This window comes from Amphibalanus amphitrite, unplaced genomic scaffold, assembly GCF_019059575.1.
Source record: "Amphibalanus amphitrite isolate SeventyFive unplaced genomic scaffold, NRLGWU_Aamphi_draft 000325F_arrow, whole genome shotgun sequence".
Classification (NCBI taxonomy): domain Eukaryota; kingdom Metazoa; phylum Arthropoda; class Thecostraca; order Balanomorpha; family Balanidae; genus Amphibalanus; species Amphibalanus amphitrite.
The window spans coordinates 288,169-309,819 of NW_024881820.1; the positions used below are offsets into that span (position 1 = coordinate 288,169).

At 45.3% G+C, this 21,651-nt stretch overlaps 1 protein-coding gene across 1 annotated transcript in view; it reads right to left on the bottom strand.

The window, feature by feature from the left end:
* The window catches only part of LOC122388513 (CAAX prenyl protease 2-like), a 36,515-nt gene extending 33,735 nt beyond the window's left edge, over positions 1-2,780 (bottom strand). The window contains exon 1 of the mRNA XM_043379691.1: positions 2,537-2,780. The gene's annotated coding sequence lies outside the window, so the exon portion shown is untranslated. The remainder of the gene's footprint in view (positions 1-2,536) is intronic.
* Between the last annotated feature and the right edge of the window lie 18,871 nt (positions 2,781-21,651).

Sequence of the window (21,651 nt, forward strand, 5' to 3'; positions counted from 1 at the left end):
GTGACGCAAATTAACAATACATGCATGTCATTCTTTATTTTATATGCAACAATAAATTCCAAAACATTTGGGCACGAAATGTATGGCGAAATCTAATGAAAACTTATCGTAAGGCTCATGGGTCCGTGACTCCATTCACCGTAAGGAATTACCAAGGGCGGATCCAAGGGGGGGCCAACGGGGCCATGGCCCCCCCCCAAGACGGTCAAGGGGGGGGGGGGCCATACTATCTTTTGGCCCCCCCAAGACATAAGTCAAGAAAACTAAAAAATAAACATTCTCAAAGTTCCTATGCTGAAAAACTGAAATATTGCTTTGATGATTGAGTGACCTTGGGGCAAACGTGAAAAACTCTGCCAACCAGAGTCAAAATGGCCTGTGCCGGCGACGGTTAACATGTAGGAGAAATTGACATGATATCACATTGTTATTCGCATTCATAGGCACGTGTTCTGTATTGTGTACTGGTTGGTTTTAATTGCAACTTTGTTGGAAAATAAGATTGTCATTAGGCACCTTTTTAAAGAAAAAGGTATTTTCAACGTTTGCCATGGCCAAATGTGTGATTCTTGTCAGAAAACTGAGGAATGATCATAACAACACTGAGTATAACCAACTTCAGCTTGAGAGATTTCAGAAGCTTCTTAATAGCTGAAGCTTCTTCATAGTTCATTAACACTATTAAACAGGAGCTTCTTGTCTCATGCCTGAATGTATATGGATTTAAACTTCGCCCGTATTGGCGTTTTGTCAGCCGCGAACGTATAGGGGGGGGGGGCGTTGCCCCCATTGCCGTTTGGCCGCTGATCGAGCTAGAGCTTCGCGAAAAAAAAACGAGCGTGCTGCCCGTGACGAGAGGAAGACGATGATACCCAATTTAAGGTCCTAGGTCATTGGTTCATGGTTGACCTTCCAGGTCAGGTCAATGACCCAAAAGTCGGGAAAATTGGGACCTGTTAGAGCGTTGTAAGTGTGGCTGAGCTTTTCCGGGGTGCTGATCACGAATATCGTGTTAGTGTTGATCCCAGAAGATGTCTTCATGCATTTAGACCAGGTCGGGTCAGGTCAACCAGTAGTGGTTCTGCCGGGTATTCGTAGTACGTGTCAACCGCCTCTGACAGCTTCGTAACATGTTACGAAGGCACCAAAAGTACTTCGTAAATGTTCAAATGGTTGCTGAATTCGAGTTCAGCTCCAAAAACTAGCCTATAGAAACATGTAAAACTCGAAAAAGTGAACTGAGGTCATCAAAGGTCAATGACCTGACCTGACCTTCAGGTGACCTTCACACCCATCCAAATGCATGGGACCAACATCATATCACATGTTTGAACGCTTGAAACCACGAAAAGACTGCAAACGCGCGGCTAATGCGAGCCAACATACGCCGAATCGCGATCCCGGCCAAACATGGTCTCGAGAAATAGGTCACAGGTCAAAGGTCACTTGGGTCAGGGTAATTAAAGTTTCAGGTTAGATGCAAAATTGATTAACTCGAGGGTACTGAAAGTTTCGTCGCGATTAGCCGTTTTTACGCGAGTTTTTCGCGAAAAACCGAGGGGGTGGGGTCTGTTCGACCCCTCCCCTTATACGGGGGAGGGTTAACAGAGGAAGACACAATTTCCCCTTACCTGTACTTGTTTTTGAAGTGTTTCAAGCGTCATTTTGAGAAGGTGCTTTATTCAGTTAGGGGGGTGCATGTGCACCCCTAAAACCCCTAATGCTCTAACTAATATGTCACTAACTAAACCCACTATTTGAAGTTATACTTAATGACGCATGGGTAGTTTTCACTCAACATAGTAGGATAATTAAGCATTAAATGCAAAATAAGAGCTTGAGATTGTCCGGCATTTAGCCCAACAGGAGACCTCTTCAATCGTCCTAGCTGAACCCAGCATAAGCTCAGCTTGTCTGAACTCGGACACACCATCAACATTGCCGAGTCTGAATTTGAGCTCGACGCCGGGCCATGGGCCTGAACTTTGTGGTCATGGGCGCGGGAGCTGGGGGTCAGTGGGGGCAGCCTGCCCCCACAACTCTGGGGCCGTGGGGGCGCTGCCCCACAACTTTTCATATAGGGCTAGGAACCGTCGGGGCAGCTTGCCCTCCCTGAATTAGCAGTTGTGGGTCACAAAGGAAAACTAAAGGGAAGAAAACATTTAAGAAAAAATCCCCCTCTTTACCTGGCTTGACAGCTCATGTGGAAGATTTAAGCCTTTATTCTACGTTACCAAAAAGGTAGTTCCTTGACTCAGCTGAGACAAAATATCTCACTTTTTGCAAATGTTTTCGTTTCGTTTTTTTTTCGATGAAAAGGCGAAGGGTGAAAAATAAGTGGCCTAAAACCGGTGAGAAAACTAGATTTGGGGGTACCCTAGGTTTGGCTAGTCCCAACGGGTTGGCCCCCCCCCAAGACGGCCGGCTGGATCCGCCCTTGGGAATTACTCACATTTCAACAATGTTCCATCAACCGGTGATTATTGCTACTTACTTAGGTAGAGTTATTCTGCAGCTTAATGACATAAAAACTTACCTCAGTCTCCATGGTGTGTTGCTATCTTGTCCTACTTCAAAATTTCGCCGAGTGCAGGGCGCCTCGTTGTTTAAATACGCATGTTGAGCAAACTACAAATAATATCTGAAGTTTATCGTTAAAGCACTATTACTTGAAGTAAATCTACACTTTAAACAACGTTTGACGACATTAAAAGCGCGTTAATTCAAATAAGTTCCTCTCCCCGCTCACACCACACGCACCCACGTGGGCACACTTCCGGCAACTGAAGTCAACGGCTTTCCTAACGGTTTTCCTGCAAGGTCGAGCTATTCCATCTTCGTGGCAGACCGGCATGGCTACAACACAAATGACGTCACACGACAATGCAGCTTGCTGATTGGCCGGGCATTGACTCAAACCACTGGACCTGAGCTGTGGTTCGCACCAGGGTTACAGAGTCAGAGTCAGAGTCGGGTGGAGTTGACAGTTGTGGCCGGAGTCAGAGTCGGAGTCGACGGCGACTTTGGAAGCCGGAGCTGGAGTCGGAGTCTGGGTCACCGAAAATCAATTGATACCGCAGCGTATCCGGACAAATCTTTGCATGGCATTTCTTCGTCGCGCAATTCTTCGTCCGCAAAACTTCGTCCGCTCATTTCTTCGTCCGCGCATTTCTTCGTCTCCGCCTTTCTTCGTCTTGCATTTCTTCGTCTCGCATTTCTTCGTCTCGCATTTCTTCGTCTCGCATTTCTTCGTCTCGCATTTCTTCGTCTCGCATTTCTTCGCCTCGCATGTCTTCGTCTTGCATGTCTTCGTCTTGCATGTCTTCGTCTTGCATGTCTTCGTCTCGCATTTCTTCGTCTCGCATTTATTCGTCTCCGTATTTTTTCGTCTCGCATTTCTTCGTCCGCACATTTCTTCGTTTCCGCATTTCTTCGTCTCGCATTTTTTTCGCAAATCTTCGTCCGCAAATTGACAGTGCAGCCTGCTGATTGGGCTATTGCCTATTTCATCTTCGTAGCGGACAAGCCATGGCTAGCTCACACATGACGTCACTCGGGGCATTGATTCAAACCACTGAACCTACACCAGGGTTACGGAGTCAGAGTCGGAGTCCGTTGGAGTCGACAGTTCTGGCCGTAGTCGGAGTCGGTTGGAAACGACAGTTCTGGCCGTAGTCGGAGTCGGAGTCGATATTGGAAGCCGGAGCTGGATTCGGAGTCTGATTCACCGAAAATCTCTTGACTCTGCAGTGTTGGTTCCTATTGCAGAGTCAAGAGATGGTGGTATACCACCAGTGACGTCAAAACAATTTCTGTAATAATTTAGTGTTTTTTGATACTATCATATGGAGTTTTTGAACCCTATGGGTGTCATTTCACTCAGTTGAGCGTTTTCGTAATCCGTGACTCGCTTATTAGGTGTAATTTGACCCTCAGTGGTGCCATAATATTCCGGTGTCATTTGAACCCAATGGGGCTCAAATGACACCGGAATATTATGACACTACCGAGGGTCAAATTACACTCAATAAGTCATTTGAACGGAATATTATGACACCACTGAGGATCAAATTACACCTAATAAGGGAGTCACGGATTGCGAAAACGCTCAACTGTGTGAAATGACACCTATAGGATATAAAAACTCCTCACGATAGCGTCAAAAACGCTTAAATGTGTTATTTTACACTGACACCGTGCAGGATCTTTTGACACGACACCTAAAATGGGAGTCAAAATTTTGGGAGTCAAATGACCCTTGGGTATGTGATTCTGACCGAGATCAATTTACACTAAAAAACGGTGTATGGACACTGTTTTTCAGAATCGCATTACACCATGGGTGTCAGTTGATTCCCAAATAGGGGATCGTGATTCCCGGGGGGAGTAATTATTTTTCTCCGTGTATGGCCAACTATGTAGTTCGACGGCCTTACTTGGATTAACACGAACCACTGAAACAAGTTTAACGACGCATGTTCTTTTTACTTTTTGGGGCTTGAACATTCTAAGCAGTGAAAACAACATGTGGTATCTCCAGAGGACAACGTGATAGCACATTTTTATTGATAATTTGTAGAGTAACGACGTCCTAATGTGCGCGATGTGCTGCATATTGCAATCACCGTGTGACTGAAACACATGAAAGTAAGATAAGGTAGGTATCATATCAGGTACGTGTATACTTTCAACGCCAAAATGCACGTAGGTATGTTTTATGCAACTGAAGTAATGCTACAATTGCACCCATGCACGTAGTGCTGCTCGGCTGCTGATTGGTGCACCATGGTTTCACCAAGGCATGCCCGTAAGTATGCCTAATATCTCATCTGAAGTTCTCGACTCAGAGTCAAAGCATGCTTGTTGAGTGATTAAATATTAAAATGCTCTAGCAATGGCCTCTTCTAGCAATGAGTACATGTATATGATATCCTTCCAAATTAAATAACGGAATCCAAAAATATACGTGCCCAAATCATCCCAAATTCCCAAGCCATTGATAATTATTCACTATGTAGTCGTAGGATTGCAGGTCAGGCCATCACACCATCGCCCGAAAGCACTGCCGTTCCGGATCTTTCAAAGCATCACTATGCGTCAGGTCGGCGTGTCGTAGATGTAAAACACAGTCTGACGCCGGCAGACAGGTCCCTGTGCTCTCCGCCCGGCAGCGTGCGTCTCTCCTGGACCCAACAGACAGATCCGTGTGCCCTCCCCTCGGCAGCGTGTGGCCCCCCTGTACGGTGGCGCACGACCGGCGCGCTCTACAGACCTGTGACGCCTGATCGAGCGATTCGAATGCAAATGTGCGCCCCAACTGTCACCGCCTCTGAGCAGACTTCCAGAGAAGCGCTCTGAATTTCTGGAGATCGTCTGTAGGTAGCTGGCGGTGACAAATGGTGGTCTGAGTGTAACAGCTTGTTCAGGCCTTCGGCTGAAGGTCAGTAAAGCCGCTTCTGTCGTTCAGAACAGACTGGAATGCACCTTTGATAGATCATGCATGCCGTCGGCATGCAGGAGCTAAGTGAAGTTTAAAGGACGATAAATTCAAGCATTTGATCGACACCAAGAAAGGAGCTCCTTATTCACCGAACATACGCAAGTTCCTTGTTACTTTTCCAGCGAAGGAACGTTAAGATCAATATTCAATTTGCACCATGCAGGATGACTGCTGTTTTATCCATAAATTTCGAGCTATCGCATTAGAGGACCTCAACTCCGTGACCTCCTGTCGATCGGTGACGTAACTGCTGCGCGAACTGACCCATCCCGGTCATCCGACACTTGACAGCTCGCTCCGATACTGGTGGAGCGTGGCCGCGGGTGACAGCCGTCATCAGACACGCGGCGCCGCACGAGCTGTCCGACATCCGTGTCGGCGGCGGCGGTGGTGGCGCCAAACATTGAACAGGAGCGGCGCCGGCGCGGCGGACGGCTCGAGACAACGGGCGAGGTAGGGGCTCCCTGGCGTGGGCAAAGTACACTAGCGAGTACGGCAGTCATCTGGTGGATGGTATGAAAACATTTCATGGAAGCTTTATCAAATGAAGCCTTTTTGACATTCTAAATGCTCATATCGCGTAGAATATAGGAGTCTTCCGGCTTTTGGACATCAATGAGATATAATGCACCATGAACGCGAAAATATGCTCAGATTAAGGTCACATTACAAATGTTTGGGCATTGCATGCAACTGAGAGCATTGCATGCAACTGAGAGCGTGCGTTATGCGGGTTGTCGCGTTTTCAGCGTGCCCCCCAATACATGAAACGATACAGCCCTCATTACGGCCTACGGGCCCGGTTAGCGACGCGTGACACGGAAGGTCCGAAGGGTTTCTCAAGGCAGTAAGTCTGCTACTTCTTCAGTTTTGAAAATTTTCTTATGAAAGACATGATTTTACGTTTCAACGCATGCAAGCACATCTATTGCGTGAAGTGGTGTACCACTAGATTCTTGGCACATCCTGTTCAAGGAAGAAATTACCTTAGGACAATGTTTCAAGAAGCTTCCTAAGCGCGTCTGGCGTACGGAGAAACTTGCTGGGAACAAATATCTAGGTGGATTTGTGTACTTCCTGTATATCAAATTAGGCGAACATGGCTTCCATGCGTGATGCTTTTTTAAACAAACATCCTGCAGCTTAAGATCGTGCATAGGTTAAAATGGGCGTTACACGAATATTTTAGCGAGCATAATGCACAGAGAGCATCCCCGGCAATCAGGTATACCTATCTAACTTTATCTGATTGAGTTATATCCATGGGTGTAGAAACGTTTTCAAAGTTGGTGTGGAGTTTACAGCCATTCTCGAAAACTACCCTCCATTTTTTGTCGACCCCAAAATCTCATCGGATCTACATCGATCTCAGGGGGTACTCGGTCGGAAGTTGGGGGAGGCAAACTGCCCCGCTTGTCCCCCCCCCCTCCGTGGCGACGCTAATGGTGTTGAAAGTCTTCACTGGCTAGAAGAGCATATGGAGAAGGTTTGAGCAATCACTAGAACAGACCCTATCATGCTCAAGCTCGGGTGGAAACGCCAATCAGCTCGTTTATCGCCTTGCCAATCAGCTCATAGACCGGGAACAGGGGGGAGCGAGGGCGGGCGATTGCCCCCAGCTTAAGAGCCGAGGGGGTGACGTCTCCCAACATTCATGCGGCGAGGAAAGATCTTTCCTCTTCTTGATGATGGCTACACCGAATAGTAAGCAGAAAACTGAAGTAGTCGAATTTCGACTCGAAGAGAAGGTCCGTCATTGGAACAAAGCGTAAATACCGCTCAGTGTTCGGCCCTAAGAAGACCCTATCATCTTGTCCTATCTACGAACTCATTCATAGTTTCGTCGCAACCGGGAAAACGCCAGAAAAGGTTTAACCCGCGCCGGGCCGGGGGGTGTTTGAACACACCCCCCCCCCTGCGGTTTTTCGCAGATATCTCAAAAAGGGCGGCGCGGAGCGCCGCCGTTTTTGGCACACCTGTTCGGGCATCTTTTCCGCACATGTATTGCAAATTTCAGACCCAGGTCGCCTTAGGTCAGGTCACCAGGTCACGCCAAGTGACCTCACCTCAGAAAAAATAAGAATGCTCGTCATAGCTACACTGAATGATCGATTGTCTTGAAACTTTCAGCGATTGATAAGAGCAACAATATCTATAAAATGTTTATCTCGGAATTTTGATATCGGTGACCTAAGGTCAGGTCAATTTTGCGACCTCTCCATTATAAGTCAATGGGAGAAAATTGAAAAGCGTCTGTTTTGCACGAAAGCTATTCTAGACACTCTCAAACATCGAGATGTAGGTAAAATTGACACACTGAACCGGAAAATGGCAACTGTGACCCCTCGTTATGTCCCTGAGGTCATCTCAGGTCACAAACAGAATCTAACAGTTTTTCGCTAATAACTTCTGATAGAGGCGTGCTAGAGCGCTGAAAACGCCTTAGATGTGTTTGGCTCGACGTTGCGGATCGACTGATATGCAACATGACCTTTTCCGGTCAGGTCATGACCTTGACCTGAGGTCAAATTTTCAAGTTGACCTTTCAAGGTCAAAGTATAGTTCATTCGACGCGTCTCGACAAGAGGAACACGATGCTGGCAAAATTAATGTCATGGCTCTTTTGAGTCAAAAGTTATTGCCGAAAAACCGTTTATCGTAAAAACGGCTATTTTTGGAGTTTTTGCCCTGTGGAGGCTAAACCGTTGATCTCAGGTCAAATCTGAGCACATCACTCAGAAAGGTCTGTAAAAGGGCTATCGAATGCGCTTTTCCGCGGCGCTGTAGCTCTATCGGTTCCCGAGATAGCCGTGGGCAGTTTCCAAAATGTTGAAATAGTCAACATTTTACCTTTGGTGACCTCTGGTGACCTGACCTTTGACCTGATCCAAAAAATGACCGAAGTGTTTTCGTCCTTATTTTGGACGTTCTTTCGATTGCCGCTTACCGCGTGTCGCTACGTGGCCCAGGAGCCGAGTTAGAAGGGGGGGTGTTCAGACCCCCCCCCCCCCCACGGCCCGACGCGGAATCTCAGAGCACCGGCCCGGCGCGGGTTAATATGCGCACAGCGTAATGTGCGTACAAGGCATGCATACTTGGCTCCGTGTCCTTCGAGGTCCTGAAAACGACAGCGGAATCTGCGGAAATTCGGTGACGATAAACCAAGAGAGGTGGCCGAGGATCCTCCAGTGATTCCGCTCGCCGCAGCGCAGCTGTGCCGACACCATTAACCATGGCAGTGGTTTCAGCAGGATGGAGACCATCCTTGCACCGTCCTGAAGACCATGCATGTTGTCTCAGAGAGTGGATGTGAGAAGTTTTCCTTGCATATTGTATCAAAATTTGGACCGCATTTGGATTGAGAAGGGCTAAAATTAGTCTGGGCCTAGAATAGGCTAACTTTTATTACATGACAAAAGCAGCATATTCGGAAACCGTGAATGGGTATATAGGGCCTTGCGTGAATGCTTGTCTTGTGTCTACCAGCAGCAGATTCGCGAGTATCAATCCACTGCTAGATTGACGAACGTGCACGTTTCTGTAATATTTAGACACCAATCTAATACCTTCTAAATAAAAATTATTCACTTTTAAAATGTAATATATAACAAAAAGGTAAGTAAATAAAGTCGAAATGAAGCCACTGCCAGCTTTTACCAAAAAAACAAACAAACAAACAAAATACCAAATGCATGAAAATGGTCTTTTCCTGACGAAGGAAAAACTTCCATATGGCGGGAACAACAAATCAGGTATCACTGCGCTATTGCAACGATTATGGCGCAGCCGACGTATATACGTGTGCTTCAGCCTTCAAGTCAACAATACATCATTCTTATTTTTAGAAAAATCTGGTTCATGAGTCCATAGTTGTATATCGTAGAAGCAAAGCATATGGTCCATGGTAATTGTGCCCTGCTGACTGTGAGGTTTGCTAAAAAAATTGCTAACTCATTCCCCACAACTCGTCGAATACTACTGTTTGTCAGGCTGGGGTTGACACCAGAGCTGGTAAAAAACAGCATCTTGAGGCATAACTCTTTTACAAATAAGAACCAGAGCAGTTGGACAATGATAAAGGCTTGAGCAATAATAATTTTCATCATCCATATTGTGTAACTGTGATATCTAGTGGGTGCATGCTTCCATTAAATGCTTCATACAGTTCTTGCTTACTGCTGATTAACAATGACATGCTCTTTGGATATTTTTTTCTGTTAACTTGCAGGTTTTGGGGTGCTTCTGCCAGTGAGGGGTGCATTTTTTGGCTCAGTGGGTGCTCGAGCACTCCCATGCCCCCACCTCAATTATCCGCCTTTGTGGACTATGGAGAACCCATACTGATTTCTTCTGGCCTTTAATCATATATTGCTTTTTTTACTTTACGAAAAGTGCATGAGAAGTGGTGGTCCACATCACTTAAAGTTGGTGTGGAAAATCCACACCAACTTTCAAGTTGGTGTGGAGCTCTCCACACCAACCACATACGAAGTTACGCCCATGGTTATATCTGGTCATGTCTGGTTGAGTTATATCTGGTTACATGTGGTTGAGTTTTATCTGTGTCACTGTCATATCTGGTTGAGTTGCCATGTAATGCCCCATATGCTCAAACACAGGGTTGTATGCGCAATACACCTACATGCCACTGATTCCTTAGACCTAATGGGACCGGTACGTGAGACCCAACGCTCCAGTCTTCTACGGAAAATGCGTCAGATCGCGGTTTTCGAGAAGGTACGTCTAGAAGAAAAGCCGCTTATCTCATTAACATTTCTAATGGTGTCTCGCTAGTTCTTTGTGATGTATGCCGCCTACTACACCACCTGTTTGTGATAAAAAAGGTGTAAAGAGCTTTGGCGCCGGATCCCATTTGAAAATTGAATACTGCGGAGTACAGTGGAAGTTGGGGTTTTGGTATATCATCCGGCAAATGCTCAACTTCGCACTATAGCTAGCTGCATTTAGCCATTGCTTTCTAAATCTTTCGGCGGATCTTTAACGTCCACGAGCCAGCTTTTGGGATAGTCACAACACCAAATAGGCATCTCTTTGCTACGAATGGAATGTGCATTATTTGTTATCATTCTTGAAATCGTCGGAAACGTTTCGATATAGTTTTTCTTTGAAGAAGTTTGATGTGAAAACCAAGAGTATCGTATATTTCCCAGACCCTCGTTATCCGGTCAACAGTAGTCGGATAGGGAGATTTGTAAGCACTTCCGTTAAAATTCTTAAAAGTTATCGTGCGATGGTTTTAACCCTATTCCGGTCGGTTGCAAAAAGTTCCACCCCCGGGCTTTTCTTGTGGCTTTGCCAAACGCCGGAAGATGTTCAGCTCAAACTCAATGAATTTTCCTAGATATTCATTGGGCACATTCTGGCAAAAACAGAAGAAGCTGGGTCAGGTCAGGTCATTTCACCAGAACGGGTTCGCTGACCCCTCTCAGAGAAGATTGCAATCACACATGAGCTAAAGTTTTGCACGTAACCTCTTCTCTTCAGATTTTCATAAGGGCACAGTATGTGTAATTTTTATAGCTCAGTCTTTTTTAAATTTGTGATCTGAGCTCAAGTCAGATTCGTGATCTTTTCATCACAAGTCTACGGGAAATATTCACATGCGACCTGCTTCTAGGAAAAAAAGCAAAACCACCCAATTCTTTCAGGATTATGACACATTATCTAATCTGAAATGGCCCTGCCGTACTATTTACTTACAGGGCACCAGGAAAGACCATTTAAGGTCATAATGAGACAATTAACAGTTTTTTTTTTGTTAATCAAATCAGTAGGTATGTATGTAGGTATTTTGGCCAATAAATCAGTAAGTGTGTGATGTAGCTCAATACTTAAACGCCAGTAAAACGCCTTTTGGGCGAAGAACGAGCGAGCCAGATAGTGAGCCCTGCACGTGCGGAAGGGCGAGAGGGTACTTCCAACGGGCTTGTGCAAAGCACCCTTCTAACCGGTCGCTAGCGGTGTACCAAATTTGAACGCGATCGGCCCAGCCGTTCCTGAGATCTGGAAGCGGCATTCTGCACGTGCGCACGTGCAAACGGGGTCCAAACTGGTCCAAACTGACTTTTGCACGGCACCCTACTAACCGGTCCCCAACCGTGTACCAAATTTGAGCGCAATCGGCCCAGCCGTTCTCGAGATCTGGAAACGCCCCCTGCACGTGCGCACGTGCAGTAGCACCCTAACCGCAACATATGGGAATGCATTGCCTGGTGGGTGCCTACCTGTATGCCAAGTTTCAGCGAAATCGCCCCAGTAATTACCGAGTTATTGAAATGGGAACAAATTTGGCACCTCTTCTTTTTGTATTTTGCACGTGCAGTGGGGGTCACTCACATAGATCAAGAGTATCCGACCTTTGGTAGAAGGGATGCAGCTACTCTACAAAAATTACCGCGAGACAATCGCCCAAGCCGCTGTTGAGATATGAGCCTCTCAAAATCACGCTTTTGCAAAACAGCCTGAACACCCTTGACTTTTCACGTGGCACGTGCCACGACGGTCACTGAGTTGTATCAAAAGTAGTCAATTACGGGGTAGAAGGGATGGGGCTACCCAGCAAAAAAGACCGCAGGCCAATCGGTCCAGCGGTTGCTGAGATATAAGCCTCTCAAAAGCGTTACAGGCCGGGCCGGGCCGGGCCGCTCATACTGAGATTTTTCCGTTATATTGAAAAGACTCGCTTCGCTCGCTGCTCTCGCTCGCTCGTAATAACCTCGCCTAAAGGGCCATCGGAGATATAGAGGATTCTTCATGGCTCCGAGTGGAAGATAAGGATATCTTTTCCAAGCGGGTTACTGAAAAACCGAGCGACGAAGGAGCGAGGTTTTTTTGTAACACGCGAGGAAAAGATATCCTATCTTCCACGAATGAGCCATGAGGAATCCTATATCTTTCTATGTTGAGGTTTATTCTTAATTAATTAAATATTATATTTAAATGTTTTCATCTATGTAAAAAAGATTTAAAGTAATTTGTTTTTATTTTGTAAGTTTCGTACATAAACAGCCATTAAAAATGTCGTTCGGTTATTGACCCATATCATCACTTGAACTCTTGATTTTTGGCTATGAACCCTCGAAACCTTATCTTTGCATCTCAGAGAGATGCAGAGATAACAAATTCTTATCTTTGCATCTCAGAAGAGTGTGAGATAGAAATATCCCTGCACTGTAGACATAATGGCAAATAAACCTCAACTAGAAAGATAATCGGACCTATAACCTCTAACTTGACCTTGACCTCCTAATTGTAACTATGTCAAGTGTCGGGGTACCGCATATGTGGCTTTTATCTTCGTCCGATCGTTTTCTTAAAGGTCTCTATATGTGCTCCTCGCCAAAAGGACCATCGGAAATGAGTCATGACCCTGAACTGTGACATTTAACTTGATCTTGACCTTTTCAGGAAAGGTCAAAAGTGAATTTGCTGCAAAAGTGCCCTAAATTTTCGGATAATCATTTTCTAAGCGGTCTCTGTGTGTTCCTCGCCCTTATTTTTTTATGATCTTTGGTGACCTAGTATTGGCCTGACCTCTCACTTTTTTGTTCGCTAAGTGTTTTGCATGAAAATTGTAAGTATTTTTGGTTCTTTTGCAATGAGAACAAGCACACCATGCGCATCATGCTCCTTGCACAGGCACCGAAAAGACTAAAAAATGTATAGTTTTTCAACGAACTATCAAATTCAAAATTCATTTACCGTTTGTTGCTCAAATGCGTCGTTTTCGAGATTTCGGGGGGGGGGGGGATCGAAAAGGCCCCCGCTCGAAACCGAGCCTTTCAGAAACCACTTCTCTCTCTCTCTCTCTCTCTCTCTCTCTCTCTCTCTCTCTCTCTCTCTCTCTCTCTCTCTCTCTCTCTCTCTCTCTCTCTCTCTCTCTCTCCTTTCCCTCTCCCTCTCTTTCTTTCTTTCTCACTTTCTTTCTCTTCTTTCTTCTCTCTCTCTCCCTCTCTTTCTTTCGCTCTCACTCTCTTTCTCTCTCTCTCTTTTTCTCTCTTTCTCTCTCTCTCTCCTCTCCCTCTCCCTCTCTCTTTCTTTCTTTCTCACTTTCTCTCTCTTCTTTCTTCTCTCTCTCCCTCTCTCTTTCTTTCGCTCTCTCTCTCTTTCTCTCTCTCTCTCTCTCTTTTCTCTCTCTCTCTCTTTTCTCTCTCTCTCTCTCACCTGCCTCTGCCCTCGAATCTTTCTCACTTGCGACAGTCAACTATTCTCACATCTGCTGCACCCTCAACTTGACCAAATTTAATTACCCAGTAGTGTGTCTTTTCACTTTCAGTATGTGACCCCAACGCATCATCGTGCAAGAATGCTGCATCAAGCGTCAGATCCGTATCACATCTGAGCTGAACAGACGGCTATTTGCATACGTGTCTGATGTAATGTTGGGAAAACGGCAAGTTGGTGGATTGGGTAGGAATAGCTGTAGCTCAGAGCTGCAGCTAAGGCTTGAAGAAGAAAAATCATAGCACACGACCTAACTGTGAATTATGCGATGTTGCAAGAACAAAAAGCAGCGGAGGGAGGAAATGACCATTTTTTGGTGCCTGGCCTAGCCTATCGTCAGGAGAGTGATTCTGCATTCTTTTAGCACCTGATGGCTGTACCTATTTCACCACCATCCTGGTCACTGTACAGCACCACCCCAGATACGACCGAAGGCACGGGAGGCATGCGGAAAGCCAGGTCGGCGGTTACGCAGCACCCAGTCTGCGGTCCCGGCTCACATTCCTGGGATGGATGCAATCGCAGAGACCGCGCTCCTCGGCGAGTCATGTGTAGAGAGAGAGATGGAATGATATAAGCGCCATGGAAAATAGATTTGCACTTGTGTGCAAATTGCGGTATAGGGGTATTGGTTTGTCATTCCTCGTGTGACTCACGCTATCAGTAGAATATGCTAATCAAATTATTACATTTATCTTACACAAGCTTAAACACCTAATGAAAACGTGAGCATGTGCCTTATGTACAAATGTGCGTAAATCTTGTTGAATTGGCTTGTCAGACATGTGTTATGGTAAGTTTAGCACGTCTGAGCTGCTCCGAGAAGATCAGCTGTTCCGGCGGAAATGAGAGGAAACACGTTACGGGCGATCTCGACCGTCGACTGAATATACGAGTAAGGTGATGTCTCGGGGATCGGTTCAGGAGATATCTCGTGTAGCTAGGATTAACGTTGACTCACCCAAAGATGCAGACTGCTGAATTGCTTATGCGTATAAAACGGCGTATCATGCGATGAAATCAGAACCAGAAAACGTTTGACATTACCTCATTATCATATTCTTTCCGGTTTATAAATGATTCAAATACCACGATGAAGTATTTGTAGGATTATTTGTACCTACTTTTAACCCTCGGTTGATGCAACCCCTTAAGGTTTTTCGCGAATAACTCGCGTAAAAAGCGGCCGATTGCGACGAAACTTTCAGTACCCTCGCATTGATCAATTTTACACCTACCCTTAAAATGTCATGACCCTGACCCAAATGAACTTTGACCTGTGACCTCTTTTCCGAGACCATGTTTGGCCGGAATCGCGATTCGGCGTATATGTCGGCTCGCATTAGCCGCGCGTTTGCAAGCTTTTCGTGGTTTCAAACGTTCAAACATGCGATTTGATGTTGCTCCCATGCATTAGGGTAGGTGTCAAGGTCACCTGAAAGTCAGGTCAGGTCATTGACCTTTGGTGACCTCGGTTCACTTCTTTGAGTTTTACATGTTTCTGGGCTAGTTTTTGGAGCTGAATTCGAATTTAGCAACCATTTGAACATTTACGAAATAGTTTTGGTGCCTTCGTAACATGTTACGAAGCTGTCAGAGGCGGATGACAGGTACTACGAATACCCGTCACGACCCCTACCGGTTGACCTGGCCTGACCTGACCCGACCTGGTCTAAACGCTTAACGACATCATCTGTGATCAAAACTAATACGATATTCGTGATCAGCACCCCGGAAAACCCCTTAGCAGCCACACTTTACGACTTTCTAACAGGTCCCGATATTCCCGATTTTTGTGTCATTGACCTGACCTGGAAGGTCAACCGATTACCTAGGACCTTAAAATTGGGTATCATTGGCTTCCTCTCGTGACGGGCAACACGCTCGTTTTTCCGCAAAGCTCTAGCTCCATCAGGGGCCAAACGCGAGGGGGGTCGTACCCCCCCCCCCCCCTCTTGTGCCGTCGAAGGACTCAAAATGGCCTGTGCCGGCGAGGGTTAACTTTGTGCAACTAAAAATAAAGGTGCATAGTGATTTCCATAAATCCACGGATATGCAACTGGTGCTAGGCTTTGCCACGGCTACGGCGCAAATAATGTACGGACTGGCCAGTAGTAAGAGTGGCAGTAATCCAGTGTGAAATATGCGCGGTGATGAAATGAAATACGACATTTATAATGGGTAGCTAGGATTAGCAGGGCACAAAATGCGATTGAAAACGGCTGATCGGTTTAAAGCTTGTTATGCATATAGCTGATATATTAACAGTTTACAGCTTGTAAGTACTCATTCTGTATTCATTATTCCTTTAAAGCCTATTCCTAATGCAGCTGTTTACATTATCAGTCACTTACTTGCATAATGCATACTTATGCTGGTTTACGGGCATAAAACCAAAAGTTATCTAAAAATGTAAAAGTTTGTTTCAAGGTACTGCAATGCCCTTGTAGCATCCAGATGAACACATTTCAGTTTTTTTTCCTTTCAGCCTTTCATGCATGCAACAAGGGTCATGTTTTACAGATGTTCAGCGCAGGTGAAGGTTGGAGATGGCTGAAGTTTTTTTTTACAACATGATAGTGAATCTGAGGGAACATTGCGTTCATCAACATTTAAAAAGTTAACATTTCAAGGTAACTTATTTGTTTCCTGCAAACTCCTATCGAACGTCTAATGTTGGTTTGCTATTGGATTACAATATTGAGCTCGGCTTATCGGTCACCAACACCAGTTACATCTATTCCGTTTTTCAGCGCTATTGTATTTTTTCATTCGAAGATGGTCAACTGTATACAGTATTTGTATTGGAAATCCCGGCAAAATTTACAGAATTTGTCGTCTTTACATACACGCTGAATAGTTCTGGTAAACAATTGATATAAAAGGTGCTGATATTGTTATCGTATGTTGTACACATTGTAAATACGATATTGAATGGAAAAAATGCGTGTTTATGGATCATTTCCCGGACCTTGATTTCGCATATCACTGTACCTATTCACTGGCAGCATGTCTTGTCAGGTGTACTTGCCATGTACGGCTCCCACCTACGCCTTGTAAGCCAAAACGCGTAACGCGAGCCCTGTTCGCAAATTTGGAGCGTGTGTGCTTGTTTACTCGCTGCATTCTAAATGGGTGACATGTGGAAAGAAGCATAACGAACATCAAAAAGCATGCTAAAACAGCTCCGGAGCCCGTTGTCACGTGCTTGCTGTCTTTGAATAGCAAGGAACCAGGCGTCAAGAAAATGTTGACAGCAAGATGTAAAAATGCACTTCGTGGTGACATGGCAATAAGAAATAAAAATGTTTTTTAAACATCAAACGAGTTCGACCAAACAGAGCTTGCAAAGTAAACATGACAACACTTATGCCCAAATATTGAATGGGCAGGATGTTTCAGTACGATGCTATTTAAAGTTTAAACGTTGGCTTGTATTGTACATGTAGGTACGAAAGTGCCTTCAATGGATGGACGGTGTCGTGTTCTCACAATGCCCATATGATCCGTCGTTCACAGGCACCGCAGGAAAAACATATGACTCTGTGCTACCAGTCTACCCGTGGCGACCTATGGTGACGACAGCATGCATGAAAAGAGAAATGTATTTAACGGGAGTTGTAAGCAATAATGAAGATAAAAGCACAGGAGAATGACCGCGCTATTTGATCACGACAAAAGTAGGCCTGTAGCTACAGCAGAAACATCGATGATTAGCGTACTTGTCAATAAAAAGCCCTATTTCATAGTTAAAACGGTAACAACGGTTTCTGCTCAAAATCAGAACTATGATTCTCCGCTCACAATTAGGCTGCTTAGTGTAATCATGCATGAACTAAGACACGCTATCGCACTGACATATCGCAAAAATAATATAATCCGCGTAATTTTCCAAGCGAATGAATGTCGTGCTATTTTCATAAATATAATGGGGAATTTGTCCGAATCTGGCATTTCACCTTGACAAAAGTGCAATGCACGAACATGCTGTTAATAACGGGTTCAATGTCGCTCTCATAACGGTCACCTATGAATAATGTCCAAGTCGGCCGTTGATCGAGTTATCCTCCGCTATTTTCTATGAACTTTTCCAGTGAGCGGCTCAGAAGATACTTGCGAGTGTTGCAACACGCCCTCTGTCAATGCAATCGGAAACAATTGCTACATACAAACGATGCTAGGAGCACGGGCAGCTAGAATGTCCGCTGAACTGAGCCCTATACGTCAATAGAAAGTCTCAATGAAACCATTGTGTGATCGTTCACCAGCTTACGAGCATGTCGAGCTTGTTTATTTTTCGACGCCGCTGATATTTTGAGGACCACAACTCAGGCTTTGTGGTTGGCTGGTTTCTGCAAAATCTAGGATGACGTGATGATGAAACATACAGGAAATGTTGTCAGTTTAGTATCGGAAATATACTAGTTACCACTTACCTACCAAGTAAGTTGTGTGACTGGAGGCTAGATCTTCGCTAATCCATTGCATGACTAAAAGCAGATTAAGACAATTGACCTACCTTACCCCTAGCTTCAGCATGCCACTTAGCATGTCGTCATGAAAATTGAATGACCTCGTGACATATACCCTCGCGGCTCGCGGCGTGTTTTGAATCAGACTGAAATAGTCAGCATCTGCCATCTTCTGTTAAACTATTGTCAGTCCATGAACATCACTTCGAAATTCGAATGTATTTCTCCACGTGGTCAGCAAGAGCCAAATGCATCAGTCAATAGTCATTAGTCACTACAGCCGCCGTTAATGTGGTAGTCACCCCATGCAGTTTCTTGGTACGGTCAAGTAGGTCTGCGCTGGGGCGGGGGCTCGTTAAGTACCGTTATGGAGTGACTGGGCGGGAAGCAGGGGGAGGCAGAGCCATGCAGAACAAATGTAGGGATCTCTCTAGGCATTCTCTCTTTCTCTCTCTCTCTCTCTCTCTCTCTCTCTCTCTCTCTTTCTCTCTCTCTCTTTCTTTCTCTCTCCCTCTCTCTCTCTCGCGCGCTCTATGTCTAATTTTGTGCCGACTTTATCTACAGGCATTGAAGAAGAAAATGGCGTTCTTTAATTCAGACGTTTATAACCAATGCACACCGGTACAGAAAGCAGAAGTGTGAAATGCACAGATAATTACGAGCTTTCATAATATTTCAGACCAGACGAGCTGTGTGCTGCAGACCCTATATACGGTGTGCTTTGGGTGTGGCTTTGATATGGACGGGGATGCTGTGCCGCAGCGCTCCGAAGCCGGGCGGTACAGCGTACCTTCAGTCGGTGATGTTGGATACTGGATGGTGAATGCCGTATATCATTTCGCTGCCTTTCCTTCCTTTCCACCTTTGGGTTCCTTTCGCTTATGTTTTCATATGTTTTATCTTATTGTACTACGCACAAATTTTCCGTTTTTACGACGGGTTATCTGGCGAATGCACCTATAATTTGACCAAATCTACACCAAATCTTTTTTACAATAAATATTTTCGTATCATGTATTTAGTTCAGTGCTTGAATCGAAAATAACGTCTCATAATTTAACAATGAGGTATATAAGCAATAAGCATCTTTTCCTCCCAAACTGATAGCTTTTACAAAACACACTGAACCTAATTTGACCAAAACTGCACCAAATCTGCAACTAATCTGCACCAAATGTGTACTAGATGGCCGTCGTGAAAACGGCTATTATGTAACTAAGCCTGCATTCGTCGTAAAAAATGCAGTATAAAAGCCCCTTTGTAGTTTGTTAAGCTTCATCCAAGCTCCACTATCAACAAAGTATCTATCAAAGAATTAATATTATTTTCTTGTTATTTTGACGTTATGAAACATGTTATTGGTTTAAATACGTGGAAAAGAACCAGAGTTGAATTTTGTGATCTGCCGATGTAAAAACGGCTGGCCTGTCATGATGAATCGTGATTACATCACGCAGTTTCATTTCACAACCACAAAATTATTGAGTACGTAAAGGACACTGATCCAGGCTCGCAGACATCAACTCTCATGTAAAAATGTAATGATGCAACGTCTGGCAAGCTCCAGATGCAAGACGTCACCAAAGCCACCGTTTGGGGTGGGTCCGTCTGACTGACAGCCAAGCCGGAGCTACAGTTCTGCGTGGGCAGAGGAGATGAATGACGCCGCAGGCAGCCTGGATTTGCGGTCATACCAAAAACTCCAGCAATCCAGTCCAGCGGCCTGTGACACCGTCAAAAATCGTCTGGAATCACTTATCTGTGTGCCCGATCAGTGCACTGATTACATCCGGAACGTTAGCTCTGCGGCGTTCCAGCACCACCGCGAGGTCACGACTGGCCGGTCTGCCCGAGCAGCGAGCCGAAGGAGGGGTGACGATCCATTCATTCTGTCCCGCTAACAGCGTACATGGCCATAACTGGCTCAAATCAAATACTTTTGAGGGTCAATTAGGCTTCAATGGCATGCCCATAAGACGATAAAATGAATCGGTCAGACCTTGAGTCGATAAAAAGTAGCGAAATTGCCAATGGAGCGCTCCACGATTTATATCGCACCAATAAAATATTTGAGCCCTAAGATGTGAACATCAATTATTCAGACAACCGATAATTTTTATCAGTCTTCCTTGGTACTGATGATTGATAAATAATGATTCGATTGCAGTTTGTTTTCCGGGTTGAGTAATTGAGACTGGTATCAAGAAGCGCTGGGGGCTACTTCAGGCCGTTTCTTTTTAGGAATGCGTACTACACATTAAAAAAACGCACTGCGTAAGGAATAATACGCATTGCGTAAGGAATAAGTGCTGAGCGTAATAATCAAGCACATTAGGTCCGCATTGCTTCAACTAAACACAATATCCTATAAACAAACCGGGGATGCCAGCGCATCATCGGCGAGATTTCGACGCAAAATGGGTCAATAACACCGGCAAAGTCCGGAAACAGTTTGGGAAAAACTGCATAACTGAGTGCTATATCCCTTGCGTTATGCCCCAGTGAGGTGCAAACTCAGCAAACAACATCTAAGCGGTGGTCTAGATTGCACCACTGCATCTTAGTACTATTCTGACTCTGAAATAGTCAGTGGACATCAAAATGAAAAACCGATCCAGTCCCAACTCTTCACGATTGAACACTTGAGTCCATACGTCCTTGTGCGGTTGCAGAGACATTGTTCAATCGCGTCAATCGATCAGGAATTTTGTATATTCACGCCAAAGGAATGCCGGTCTTTTTGTTGGATTGTCGCACATTGACTTTCCGTTTTGGTGCCACCGTCAAAGGACCTTCCGAAGGTTGTGTGAGTAAAGGGAGTGCTAATCCTGTCGCGATGCGGGGCCGGTGACCGTCGGCGGACCTTCCGAGAGGTGGGTGGGGAGTGACGGGGATTAATGCCGTCTCAATGCGTGAGGAAGATCCTATGACGTACTGCACTCACAGTTGGGTCCCAGTTAATCCGATGACGTTTGGTTGCGGCACAACTCGACATGGAATTGCCGGGTCCGGTCAGATGTAAGGAAAGTGATTAGTGATCAGACACGTGTAACTATTCTAGGAGAAATGTTAGGGGTACCGGGACATCAAAGTGTCATCGAACGCGACGAGAAATAGAGATTTGTGTGAGAGCTGTGATGTCACTGTCGGCGGCAGGGTGCGATTTGTGGCCGTGTAGAAATGAAAAGCCGTTCGCTCCTTGGTTCCGGACGGATTTTCGGTCAACCGGTTTGTCTTTGTCTGTCGGGTTCGATGGGAAGTGAAAACGATTGACACTTTCGAGGAACGATGCATAGATTTGAGCGTACCGTGCTATAGCGTAATCGGGAAGTCATGGCCTGTATAATTCTGAGTAATGGAAGCGGGACCTATTGGGACCGGGTCTTGGTACGGTGTTATTGCTTGCAGGTAGCGGGTGCTAATGACATTAATGGC